The 11,610-nt window shown below is 31.2% G+C and overlaps 1 protein-coding gene across 4 annotated transcripts in view; it reads right to left on the bottom strand.

Moving 5' to 3' along the window:
• LOC117180810 overlaps nucleotides 1-11,610 on the bottom strand; it is a 308,700-nt gene that overhangs the window by 217,306 nt on the left and 79,784 nt on the right. The gene's annotated exons all lie outside the window — the stretch shown is intronic.

Genomic DNA, 11,610 nt, shown 5'->3' with positions numbered 1-11,610 from the left:
CGCATGCAAGGATAAGGCTGCGTACTCTGAGAGGTCGCCCGGTATCCCAGAGCCACCGTTCTAGACACCTCACCCAGGTGCCATTCAGCTTTCGGCACGGTTGTCACACCTCCGCTTGGGGGTTAATTCCATCGGGACCACCCCTGGACAATTGTCCGCGACTGCCTATTTATTTTTGTAACCATATTCAGTAAAAGGTCAAGGTATCTCAAAATATTTTGAAGGTATTACAATATTTGAGAGTATTTTAAAATGTTCCAAGGAATTTTCAATTGATTACGGTGATTTAATATGAGATTTTGAAAGATTCAACATACTTTATGATATTTTAATAGGTTGCAAGGAATTTTAAATTGATTTCAATAATGTAGTATGATATCGTAAAAGATTTGAAATATTTTAGGGTATTTTTAAATTTTCAAGGAATTTTCAAAAGATTTCAAAATATTTTAAAGGATTTGAAATATTTGAGGATGTTTAAAAAGATTTCACTGAATTTTTAATTCATTTTTATAAATTAAAGGAATTTCAAAGAATTTTAATAATTATAGCAAGGTTATTTAAACAAAATTCCAAAGTATATTAAAAATCTTTGAAAAATGTCAAGATATTTCAAAAGATTTTCAAGGTTTCGAAATATTTTAGAGTATTTTAAAAGGTTCCAAGGAATTTTTAATTGATTACAGTAATTTAATATGAGATTTTAAAGGATTTGATACATCTTAGAATATTTTACTAGATTCCAAGGAGTTTTCAATTGATTTCAATAATTTAGAATGAGATTTTAAAGGATTTAAAATATTTTAGGGTATTTTTAAAATTGCAAGGAATTTTCAAGAGCTTTGTAAAATTTCAAGAAGTTTTAAAGGATTTTAAATATTTGAGGATGTTTAAAAAGATTTCACTGAATTTTTAATTCATTTTTATAAATTAAAGGAATTTTCAAATATTTTCAATAATTTAAAGCAATTTCAAAGAATTTTAACTATTTTTTATCAATTTTTCAGGTTGAAAGTGGAACTGCTTTGTTAAAAATTTAGTTTTCTTTTGGTTGATGATTTATCAATTTAGTTGACAAAATTTGTTTTCTGAAAATTCAACTATTTTGTAGAATTTTTTTTTTTTTGGTTTTGTTTGAAAATTAATTTCTTTAAACTACAAGAAAATTATACTTCGTGGAAAATAAACTTCTTGTGTTTAAAGTTCATGTATTTGATTAAAAATGCCTTTTTTCTTATACAATTCAGCCTTTTGATTAAAAATTTAACGTTTTCTTTAAAAATTTTAATATTTTGTTTAAAACAAATTTAGAAAATTTTGTTTGCAGAAAACTTATTGTTTTAGTTGAAAATTTAACAATTTGTATTAAAAGTTAGTCAACTATTAATTAAAGTTAATGTTATATTTTATAATTATAATATTAACATTAATAATATGTACAATAGTAATAATACTCATAATATATACGCCTGAAAAACATAACCTCAAAATTGACTCATGTCTGAAATGAAGAATCACGCGAAACATTAAATTCGCCAGTTTCTTCCATTTCTTTCAAATGAGGATCGAGATATAAATAGAAGACCACCGATGTCTTCCGAAGCTATCAGATCGACAATCATCGTACAGCAGAAAACCGAAGTCGAATCGTGTATTTTCGGCTTACACACGAACTCAAAGTGGTAATCATGCACCATCTGTTTTGCGGATCCCAAACGCTAGGTATGGTGGGGGTAAATTTCATCCACGATCTGGCAGTTCTGCTGGGATCACTGTTCACGGTTCGTCGTCAGTCGAACTTTCGTCCTCAACGGCAATCTGCCGGCACCAAGGAACGAGCCGCTATGTCTGAAGATCTTGTAAGTGACAATAAATGCCATGTTATATCCTACTCGGTCTCTTACTTGTGTTCTACCCTCATCTCGACATTCCACTTACCCTTTTCCCTCCTCGACATTACTCCCGTAATGAATAGCGCTCAACCTAAAAATCCCACACTTTTCCTTCAAAATTCCTAAAAAAATGCTGAGAAAAGGAAGCACAAAAGTTTGACATTCAAATTTAAACGCTTGACTCTTGATTTTCATGAAACATAACTTTGTATGCTATTGAATCCGTTCGCCATGCCTGTATCTTAATTCGACGTGTTATATGTAAATATTTTTACAAAGTTCTGATAAATGGATTTATATATGTATTTCATTTATATACCAATACCTTGATTTTGTCCTATATATGTGCTTACTTACCGAAAGATTGTTTACATTACGATTAATTTGATATTTTGGTTATCTATGTCTATGCAATGATTTATTTGTACTCTCAGCCTATGAATTTTGATATGGACTATATTGATATTTCTTGTATTATTTGAACATGTGCCTGCTTGCGAGATTTCGAAGCAAATAAGAAACCAAAACCGGAGACAGACCTAAGAGAATTTGGCTTTGGTAATCAAAGGAATTCAGATTTTTCTTTTTAACGAAAGAACCAAAAGAGGACGTACGGCGAATAACACCCACGAGTCGAGGCAAAGTCACGTGACGTATCTTCTAAACAATGGGCCGTATTACAAAAACAAAGGTATTTGCAAACTCAAGAACTATTAAATAATCAATAAAAATTTTGATTAAAGTTCTCCCAATAAAATTAGAATTTTTAATCGAAAAAGAAGATCGGATGCCTATATACAGTGTCCCATTATCACAAATTTCTAACCGATTCAAAATAAATGAAACTCTGGTCGGATAAAGTTAAGAAAATAATGGATAACCCCTCTAGCACACAAAACAATTAGGATAGCTTGGACTTGGAAGGTGCTGCTGCACTCTCAATCCTAAATATTAATACCCATTATATAATAACGAGACTAACAATCAGAAACATGGTATTAATTCACCCAAAAATACAGACAATGTCCCCAAAATAATAAATAGATCGATGGTTTGCGCTACTGGTTTTGCGAAAAAACCATAGAAACCTCAATGAATAATAACAGATTAGACAAAAGCAAGTTAACTGAAACAACGCGTTAGAAAGACATAACCTAAGCAACGGAAGAAAGGAAATTGTTCACCTACAAAAAAATATAGGTCTAAAAAGATTTAAGAGGGGTTATAAAATCAACGATCACGATATTTTAGATAATTTTGACGCGATAAAAGATTCTCGGAAGAAATAAAACAAAAAATTAAATTTTGTAATAAAAAAAAAAAAAAAAGAAAACAAGTAGAACCTATGGAAACCTTAGAATTTAACATAAACTTTATATTAAAAGAAAAGATTTTGAGACTTTTGAAGAGTTAGAAGACCTGGACAAAGAGTGGCAAACTGAGCTAGTCAAATCCAAAATTAGAGGTTAAGTTGTACACATTACAGAACCAAAAATGGAGGACAAAAACGAACAAAAGCGTAATAACAGTAACGAGGATAAAGATCATTCGACAAATAGTAAAGTTAAAAAGGAAAATAAAAATGAGTAAAGTAATAATCAAAACGGAAACAAAAATCAAAATTATAAAGGTAAAAAGTTGCGTAACAATCGATTTCCATTTCCACCATTCTGATTTCCATTCCTACCATTTATAAATCAATACCAACAAAACTTTATTCCAAATTTCCGACTTAGATTTCCACCTGATTTCCAACCAAGACCCAAAACAAATTTTCAACCAAGATTTCAATCAGGTACTAATAATACAAATGATTCATAAGATACGAGTAAAAGAACCCCGAATCCAGACAAAAATATAATTCAAATACAAACACGAATGACAGAACTAATAATTTAAATTGGTATCATTGTAATCTACCAGATCATTTTAAAAGAGAATGCCCATCATACACGTACAACCAGGGAAACTGGAATGGGGGGGGGGGGGGGGGGGGGGGGGGGGGGGGGGGGTATTTGAACCAAAGATATTAAAACCTAATACCGGAACGCCAGAATTCTTAAATTCGGATAAAGACGAAATAACAGAAGCATGTTTCCCACTAATGAGAAAATTCGAAGGTAGTTTATTTCGAATGTTAGGTATGCTGAAAGCCCTACGGATGACCCTAGATTATGACTCAGAAACTTAGTGGCTACCAGGGAGTCCCCCCACCAGCTATCCTATGGAAGCGTATCCAACTGCCTTACCCATCACGATAACTAAGGTTAAAACCAAAACTAAACCTGACAACAGTAGAAAATAATTAGGATGTTAAAAACGAAAAAATTAATAATGAACCGATAATTACAGATAAGGAAAATATGAACATAGATAGGAAACCGAAATTCGGAGGTAGTATTAACTTCAAAAGTAATAGAGAACTTAAAAAAAATAGGCCGACAGTAAAAAATAGCGAAATCCCCCTATTGCCTATTAATGTTAAACAATCCCCAAAAACACAAAATGCCCAAACTCCTGCAACAAATCCTATGGAGGATATTCCTAGCTTAAGAAGCAGCCCCACCAGCAACGAATTCCAATCCCTACAGAGAATTCCAACCATGACACTAGCGACGACTCAAGCACACAAGAATCATTTGATTTAGACAAATCTAGAATTAGGAAAAAGGGTAAGAATAACTCAATAAAAATCTACTGTAATAAAAATTGTAAGAACTAATATATATATACATAGCGATTGTAACCTTTCGAAAAATAACAAAGTTACAAAGCGGAAAAATCTAAAAACGGAATCTCAAAAGGCCAATGAGATATCGGAAAGCGATAAGAAAAATGACTGGATTAATTTTTAAAATAAAGCAATTAAATTAAATAATATTACGGATAGTTTAGGAAAAATTGACGATCGAAACAATAGTTCGTCAGAAATTTTCGAAGGTTTTGTTGAGCTTAACGAAAGCCAAAAATCTCAATAAGAAAAGCTTCTCGAAATTACAATTAAAATTCATTCGGGAAAAGAACATAGGGCATCCTATTTAAGGAAACAAAAAGTAGATGTATAGGGCCACGATCCAATTATACAGCGATATTACCACGTGAACCCAAAAATCAAAGAAATAATTGATCAAACAGTTGTTAAATTATTAGATGAAGAAATAATAGAACCCTCTTGTTCGTACTGGTCGAACCCTATTGTTATGCTGAAAAACCAGGGAAATCTTATAGATTCTGTCTAAATTGCAGAACGGTTAATAATATTACAAAAAAGACCTCTACCCAATCCCACTCATCACAGAGATATTGGACACCCTGAGATCAGAAACATTTATTTCAAAAATCGATTAAAAATTATTCTATTTGCAAATTCCGCTCGAAAAAAGTTCAAACCCAATAACAGCATTCGCAGTACCTGGAAAAGGCATGTATCAATATAAAAGTATGCCATTTGATCTAAACAACGCTCCAGCTACTTTCCAGAAACTGATGCATAAAATTATTACTGCAAATTTAAAGCAAAGCGTTTTTTGTTATTTAAATGACACAGTTACAGTAACTCAAAATTTTAACGACCATTTAAAGTACTTGAATATTGTATTAGACAAAATGCATAATGCAAATTTAACGATCAGCCCGGACAAATGCGAATTCGGCTGCTCAGAGATTAAATATTTAGGTTTTAAAGTCAAAGGTAAAAGACTCCAACTAGACAACAAACAGTCAGACTATGCACTCGTTGGAATTCGACGTTTGCTATGATTAAAGTTGCTCTGAAATTGGAGAAAGCCATATAGTTGTTCTGCACCTGCAATAACTTCAACTATTTAAATCTGAGAGAAATTTTGAAGGATTTATTTCCATTTCTCCAATTTTTCAAGGCGTCGACTGCGCTTGGGGGGTGGGGGGGGGGGCGTGATACTACCATCTGTGGTCATGAAATTCAATCAGTTGCTGGACGTTCCAGAAAGTCAAATTTCAAAGTAAAGCGAAAAAATTGATAGAATTGATACTGTGTAGTGCTCATACTAGATCCACGACACAAGATATATACTTTCCCGCATATTGTCTGGGGGAAGGAACTGGAAAGAGAGGGTAATGAAAAGTTCGAAGAAATGTATCTGGAGATTTATTACAAACCATAAGAACCATAAACGGTTCATGATAAGAAACTCGCAGCAGATTTCGGTGAAGTGTCTGACACTTTAGAAATTTTACACTTGAAATCCATCTTCGAGATGGAGAATTCTTCTTCCACACTGACAATCACGGAACCTTAAGAGACAAAAAATCTATGACTACATCTCCTCAAAGCGTGCTGCAGAAAACGAAGATGTTCTAAATTGGTGGGCAAATCAGGAAAGAATTTATCGCAGACGGCCAAAGATTTTCACATAGGTTCACATAACATAATTGCCAACATGATTTCAACAAGACTACAAGAAAGAGAATTGTCTTCCTGCATATAAACGCTTATATTTGAATAAATGATAAAAATGAAACAAAGTTTACTGTACTTATGTATTAAAACACTGGAAAATGTTGGACTATTCGAGTTATTCATGTTAAAGTACTAAAACTTGAAATTTCCATAATATTCTTTCATAAGCTTCAGTAGAAAAATCATTTCTTTCAATACGAAATATTATCAATCTGTATTTGAAAGGTTGATCTTACTAAAAAGTGATATGGTACTTACTAGTTTGCCTAAAAATAATTTCAATAAGCAAGAAAGTGAATATTATAATCTGTAAAACTTATTTGAGAAATTGACATTAAAAATATGAATATGCCACAAACCTGCGACCCATTATGGAAGTTACAAATCAAGTCTCGATTTTTCGTGTAGTGCTATTTCATTATGTTTACGAGTATGTTCGAGCAATCTCGAAGTATTCCGAAAAGGTTCTTGCCACTGCACGAGTGCACATGTACGGGTGGACCCCAGCAGTAGAATTCTTTTATAATTTTGCACTCATTTTTCTTCGCACGTTAATTGTGCAATTGAATTGTGAATTGAAAAGTATACAATTGGAACATGATTTTCAACTATATACGTAGGTAGAAACAAAACGCGTCTAATTATGCCTACAATACACGTAATATGTATACCTACGTATACTTTTAAGGTTAAATTACCACCGACATGAACTTTAATAATGTAGAGGTTGATGATTTAAAAATACTCGAAAGATTCTGAATTAATTTTTAAAATGTCTTGTTTTTAAATATTTCATGTTTTCATAATTCCTAAAATACATGCATGTTTCACTTCGTTATTTAGAATGTCAGAAGCAGAGGCAGTGTTTATTGAAGAGAGATGAGGGTCATTGATATATTAAAATTAAGCCACACATCAAGATTTTTAGAATAGAAAAAGTATACTGCAAAAAAGGTTAATGTGATTTTCAATCGTACAGCGATGAACATTATTCGATCAGCGCGAAATGATATAAGATAACACGTTTCTATAAAAAAATATTCGGGACGTAAATTGGCAGGCCCGAATTTCAATTTGTAGGTTGTGCTCATAAGGTTAGAAACTTGTAAACACTCTAGCAGCAATATTTAAGCGCCGACTATTTTTACAAAACATATTTTTCAATAAAAAAATGTCTTGAACATGTTTTTTATTCACATATAACCTATTACTATTAGAGCACAATTAGAAACTTTAGGGCGTAATTTGACAAAGTCCAACGACCTTGAAAATGCCTGGAATTCTCCTTGAATTTTTTAAATCTTGAAAATCTGTAAATCTCCTTGAACTTTTCATGAGAAATTTAAATTTGATTTCCTTTTATTCTTTACTGAGAATATTTTAATATTTTTAGGTTTAAAATGCGGTCAAGAATTTTTAAGTACATATTTTTTGTGACTTGCAACTTACAAATTACAAAAACTATTGATTGGAAATCTCACAGTTAATTCAGTTTCAGGATTAGATTTCTCGAGTGACCAGATTTATATATTTCAACAGATTTAAACATATTTTACAAAGATTTGAGAGATTCAACAATATTTCAAAAATATCAAATGTTTTCCAAAAACTCCATAAAGATTTTAAAAGGATTTCTAATATTTAAAAAGATTGAAAAATATTTCACAAGATTTAACAAATATTTCAAAGCTTTCAAACAATTTCATAATAGTTTTACAGATTTCAACAAAATTTAAATATTTAAAAATATTACAGAAATATTTTCAAGATTTAAAAAGGTGTTAGAGGATTTTAAAAGACTTAAAAGACCTCACAAAGATTTCTCGAATTTAAAAGATTTAAAAAATGCATGCACATAACATTTCAAAATGTGTCAAAATATTTTAGAAGATTTCCAAAGACTTTAAAAACATTTTAAAAAGATTTTAAAAGGTTTTAAAAGATTTTAGAAGATTTCAAAAGAATTTCAAGATCTCGAAAGATAGAAAAAATCTTCAAAAGTTTTAAACAATTTCAAAAGATTGTAAAAAATTCTAAACATTTGAAATGCTTTTAAGGCATATCAGCCTAACCCTAAAAACGGTTTTCACATTTTTTTAAACCTGCACGAAATTAAATGAAAAGCACCTAAAAACGTTTTAACTGATCCTAAATTTTTATATTTATGAAAAAGTAACACAAATTGTTACAAAAAACAACTTTTTTCATAATTGTAAAAATGTATGGCCTGTCAAACGTTTCTTAGTGCTTCCTATTGAATTTCCTGAATTCGCGTATCGTGTGAACGGACGTTGGGTTAGAAAATAATGTAAAAAAAATGTTGAGGTTACGTTCACATGTCCTTAAAAGACTCCATAAAGATTTCAAATATTTCAGAACACTTCAAAGATTTCAAATGTTACAAACATTTTTCAAAGATCTCACAAAGATTTCATAAAGACTCGAAAGATTTCAAAATAATAAAAATGATTTTCAGAAAATTTCACAACTATTTTAAAGATTTTCAACGATTTTAAAAGTTTTAAAACTTTTTAAAATTAATTGGCTCAAATTGGTTAGTACTTGCAAATTTTATTTTGAACTTCGACATAATCAGTTGAGGATTAAGTGACAACTTTAAAAATTTATATAATTCTAAAATAACCTATAAATTAGCATTTTTAATATATTTAAAAAGTCAATGATTTCTTAATAATGTATATTACGATGTAAAGATGTGGAAACACCAAATCAAACCATACATTATTAACGATTTTGAAACCATTCTACGAACAACAACGAACATAGGACTAGGAGATAAATAAGAAGGTAAGTGGTTGATGAAGATAAAGGCAGTATATAAAGTAAAATACAATGATTGGCCAAGTTTCCATAGAATTACTAATGAGGAAGCGCGAACTTAAATTAAATTTTAATTTTTAAAATTTAAAGAAACATTTTTTTGTAACTAAACTAAGATGACATTAATTATGTTTTGGTAAACTTTATTAATATTTAAAATTTCATTTGGTAAATGAACAGAAATATTTCGAAATTTGCTTATGAATATAGATTTAATAATACGTCTTTGATAAGTATTTCTTCAGCAGCTAATATTTTAATATTGCTGAATTCGAAATTGAAATAATGATTAGAATTCCAAGAGTGTTGTGACGAACCAGTATTTAAATTCTCCATTGTACAGTCTCTTTTATGTTCGGCTATTCTAGTTTTTGATCTCCCAGTTTCACCTAGATAAACTTTATTACAACATTTGCATTTTATGATATAAATAACAACAGACAAATTTTCAATGCTATCCCTATCTTTTTTCTTTAATAAATAGTTATCTAAAGTGTTAGTGCTTTTTAAAAAAACATTTATGTTGAATTTTTTTAATGAACTTCGTAGAAGTTCAAAGAGACCTTGTATATACGGAATCGTAACTTTTAAATCAAATTTATTGTAAGTATCAATCCATTTATTTTTATTTTTATTACTGTTATAAATTTCATGCCCACGCTCAGTTATAATGTCATTAATCAAAGGAAGAGGATAGTTGTAAGATACTAATGTTGTTTTTAGTTGATTTAAATTTTCTTTTCTATATTGCACGTCACTCAATTTGACACATCTATCAACTAAACCTTTGATTAAACCGATTTTATGACAAAATACAATATGTGAATTGTAATTGAGATATCTTCCAGACCAAGGCGGGTTTTTGTACCAGTTAGTTAGTAAAGAACCATTTGAAGCTTTAATTATTTGTAAATCAAGGTAGTTTATAACATTGTTTATTTCAATTTCATGAGTGAATTTTATGCTCTCCTCTATACTGTGAAACACGTTTAAAAGAAGGTCAATTTTATCGGGAGGAACAATTGCTATGATATCGTCGACATATCTTTTATGCAAGATGGGTGTGAAGTCTAATAAATCGAGAGCCCTTTCTTCAACATCTTGTAATACTAAATCAGAAACTACCGGAGATAAGGGCGAACCCATGGGACAACCTGATATCTGTTTATAGAATTTGTTATTGAAAGAGAAAACAGTGTCGTTGAAAACAGTGCTAGTGGCTATTAATAGTTCATTCTTAGTTATTTTTGTTAAATTATGATTTAAGATAAGCTTTTCTTCGACACGATCTAAAGCAAGATCAAGCGAAATGCTATCAAACATCGACACAACATCTACCGAAACTGTTGAGTGAGTTTTAGGTAAAATCATGTTTTTTAGAATCTCTTTAAGTTCCCAACTATTTTTTAAAAAAGAACTAGTGTTTTGTGAAACTAGTTTGAAAATATTTGAAATGTATTTGGTTAAATTGTAAAGAGGAGAATCAACTGTAGAAACAATTAATCTCCAATTTAATTCAGAACGATTGGAGGTAAGGTTGTAAAATGATATTCGCGATACTTCGCAAACCACGGGATTTGAATAAATTACTATTAAGCCACTTATGAATTCTTTGCCTCGTAATTCCATCTTTTTCATGCACTGTTCGAGACAAATGCTGGGTGGCAAACTCTACCCACACACATCACGTAGTTGGATACTTGCGAAAGAGACTGCCATTTTAACTAAACCCAGGGATCCCAAATCTGAAACGAGACGTGGTCCAATACTATGACACGTACATGTCCGTGTGAATTTTGTAGGAGACGATATAAATGCCTGGGTTGCGTGCGCAACTCATTTCTCCTTTTCTGAATTTAAAAACTCGAAGGTGCACGATTGACGGTCGGAACACTTCGGTGGTTCTATTTATATCTCTATCTGCTTTGAAATAAAATGAAGAGATTGGGATTTTAATATTTCCAGATTTCGATGCTGGGCTGGCGATTCTCATGATTTGAATACTTCACGCGCCTCTTTATATGCGTGTATTTTGAGGTTACGTTACTTCAAGTATAAAATATAAATTATATAAACATTAATACTATTATAAATATATATATATAGAAAAAGAAAAGAAAGAGAGGTATCGAGACCTTATAAAGGAGTTGCAACGATTGTACCCGGAATATTCTGTTAAACTAATCGTCCTTATCATGGCGCTCTTGGAGCTGCCAAGCTTACACTTGCTAATGGCCTAAAAAGCATCACTGCGTGTCAATAATATGCTAAAATACTTGCGGGAAAAATGCAGAAGGCGGTAGTCCTTGGGTCGCTCCGTGTTCTTAGGGTGCACTAGGCTTTTGCAGGATCGTCGTATTGATTCCTTTACAGACTGTAACCACCTATCTCACGGTCGTGAGACGTGGTTGTGGCTGAAATTTTACCGCGATTTCGCTG

The sequence above is a fragment of the Belonocnema kinseyi genome, chromosome 9 (assembly GCF_010883055.1).
Source record: "Belonocnema kinseyi isolate 2016_QV_RU_SX_M_011 chromosome 9, B_treatae_v1, whole genome shotgun sequence".
In the NCBI taxonomy this organism is placed as follows: Eukaryota; Metazoa; Arthropoda; class Insecta; order Hymenoptera; family Cynipidae; genus Belonocnema; species Belonocnema kinseyi.
This window is presented reverse-complemented; position numbering and strand designations above follow the sequence as displayed.